The sequence below is a fragment of the Anser anser genome (genome assembly GCF_964211835.1).
Source record: "Anser anser genome assembly, chromosome: 11".
In the NCBI taxonomy this organism is placed as follows: Eukaryota; Metazoa; Chordata; class Aves; order Anseriformes; family Anatidae; genus Anser; species Anser anser.
This window is the reverse complement of record NC_139732.1, coordinates 13378695-13381656: the sequence shown is the minus strand read 5'-3', so window position 1 is coordinate 13381656 and position 2962 is coordinate 13378695.

Here is a 2962-nt window from a genome sequence, read left to right as displayed (position 1 = left end):
AGTTGGTTAGAAAACATTAGGTGTAGTAACATGCGTTATTTGTCTCAAGCTTGCTTAGTTTACCGTTAGTTTTATTTTTTTACAAGAGTTCATATTGCACCACCACACAACGCTACGTGGCTGGATTTAACAGGGTTTACGTTTAGTGACAAACGCACTTTCCCTGAAAGGGAAGAAAATCCTCAAGGGTACTTTGCTGCACTGACCTTAACACTGTTCCTGTCTTGATCTATCATAGATCGTTACTAAACTTCAGAGCGAGCTATTTTCCTTACTCTTCCTTAGAAATTTGTTATGCATGTATTCTATGAAGAGCAGAAGAAATCCATTGTAATTCACATTCATTTTATTAAACGTGACAGGAACAAATATAGGCAACTTGGTATTACAGTAAAGCGAATCCAGGTATTTTTTTGATGGAGAAATACTATAGTATGATCACCAATGTATAGACATTTTTCCAGAGAAAGCGCAAAGCTGTGATATTACTCCGTGATACTCTGAATGTTCAATAAAAGTTTGTATTTGTATCAAGCAGACCGGATTATGAGTAGTAATTACATCAGGGTAATTGCTTGAAAAATAAAATCATTCTCTCTTGAAAGGGTCATCTTTGTAACTATTATCAAGGCAGCATTAATTGCATTTTTTTTTAATAGTTATAACTTAACTCTCTTAACAAAACTGAGTGGTCTACATAACCTGCTCCATTAAGTAAATTAGGTCTCATTTTTATTTAACGGTGTTATTGACATCAGAGTTTTTAAGTCAGACAGGATAATTACAGAAGAGAATCAGAATATCTTCATTTTTCAATCCTTACAGAAATAATTTGAGGAAGTTAATCAGGGTTTCTTATCAAATTTATAAAGTGCAGCTTAACAATTAAGTTCCATTGGACAGCAAGTCATTCTGAACAATTAAAATAGGAAAAAACACACAGGCCAAGAGCAGAACTGTTTCATTTCTCTCTCCTTCTTTAAATATTTTCAGCATGATTCAGTTTTAAAAGTGTAATCTCATAGCACTGTTTTATGCCAGCAATTCTATCAATTGTTTCGCAAGGTTCTCGGCTGTCACCTGCCAACAGACGTGACTGTGCCTGCAGCACTCTCCCGTGTCCCAGCTCCTGGCGTCCTTCGAGTCACTTCCCAGTCCCACGACACTGCACAGCCATTCTGCAGCTTACACAGGCAGGATCAGTTCCTCCAATTTTATTTCACTCCTGACTCCACAGTGAAAGGCTATTTTGACACCACACCACACCTCCTACCTCTCCCGGCAGCTTTATCATTTACTGACTATGTATGGACTGATTTAAGCTGTGGTGATGCTAGTTTTCAGTATTCATGTACTGGAAAAACACTGCATGCCACTGGTTAAGTCCCCTGATCCACTAAGATGCTAAACTGATTCCTTTTTTTGCCTGTTAGTTCATATCTATTGATGAGCAGAGTTTGGACAATTTAATTTAGGTTATGATAAATCCTTTTATGCTTTACTTGTGTTAGGGGCTTACTCTCTCTACCAGAGCTGGAGTCATTAAAGGATTTACTATTCTTCTTGACATTAAAATATATATATATATATATATATATTTGGTAAACGAAGGCTGAAATAACTCAGAAGTGTTTCTTCTGTTTGTAAATGATAAAAGAGCAATGCCAAAATATGTCTGAATCACATTTCAGATGTATGAATGTTTTCAGATTCCCCTTCACATACAGAAATTCAGGGAAATGATGGTCTCAGTAGGACATGAAGTTGTGTTTATTTACTTATTTCCTACCAAAGAAAATGTCACTGTCACAAACTATCAATATATTCCTAGCCAAACATGCAGTAGCTGCATCAGTTACTACAAACTTATTTTAGCATTTAAGTGGGAGATCAAACAGCTTGGAATTAGAAACATGAAAACTCCTCTAAGTCACAGGATGAACACAGTGAACGTGCACTAAAATCATCTCCTTGGGAAAGAACAAATATTTTCTTTGCTCTGTACACATATTGTTATCAGAGCAGATGAAAGTAGCCGCATGAAGTTGCTCAGCAGTGCTTCCAGCCGCCAGTATCACTTAATTTTTAAAAAATAATAATAGAAATTTTTAAGAGGTGTTGCATGCAGTCAGGCATCTATAAAATACATAATGAGGACTGAACAGACACCTTCAAATGAGTTCAGTGGCTGACATTTGTACTGGGTGGGGAAGGGTTGAACACAACTGCAACACAGATGGAGAGGCTGCAGAGTAGCTTCCCCATACTGTTCCCACTGCTGGCCTTGAAAATGCTCTCTGGTGTAATATTACCCATTGGCTGGGAATACTAATAATTTTTAGAGCTGTTTTCCATCCCTTCTTATGACTGGGAAACTTATGCAAAGATCCTAGACTGATAAAAGTCAGCTGGAGCATGCGCTTCAGCAAGCTGACAGCTGAGGAGCGGTGCAGCAAGGAGCTCGGGACTGGTGCTCTGCCAGTGCCACCCACAAGTACCAGGATAAGTCACAGCAACACCCATGAGTGCGACTCTGGCCTGGACTCTGAGCACTGCATCAACTTCACTGTAAAGTGAATAAAATGGTAGTCTGTACTATCACGTATGCTTACTACGGATTCTAATTTTACTTGCACCCAACTACTGGTTCAGCAGGAAAAGTACAAAGGCTAAGGATAACCACGCTCCTCATGCCTTATTGACTACTAAATTAATTTTGCACATTTTTTCTACTCCTCATTGTGTTGCTAATACCTTAAAATTAACTGCTGTGGCTACTCTTTTTCATTAAAATTTGTCCCAAACCCTTCCTCAGATGCTAAACTCGGTCCCAGGGAACACAGCTTGTGTTCCAGCTTTCCTGGGGATTGTCCCTAACACTGGTTTATGGCTTCTTTGCCTTGATTTGTCTACTACAGTTACATTTTCCAGTTCCAAGTGGCACATTTCTGAGTGTTAAGTT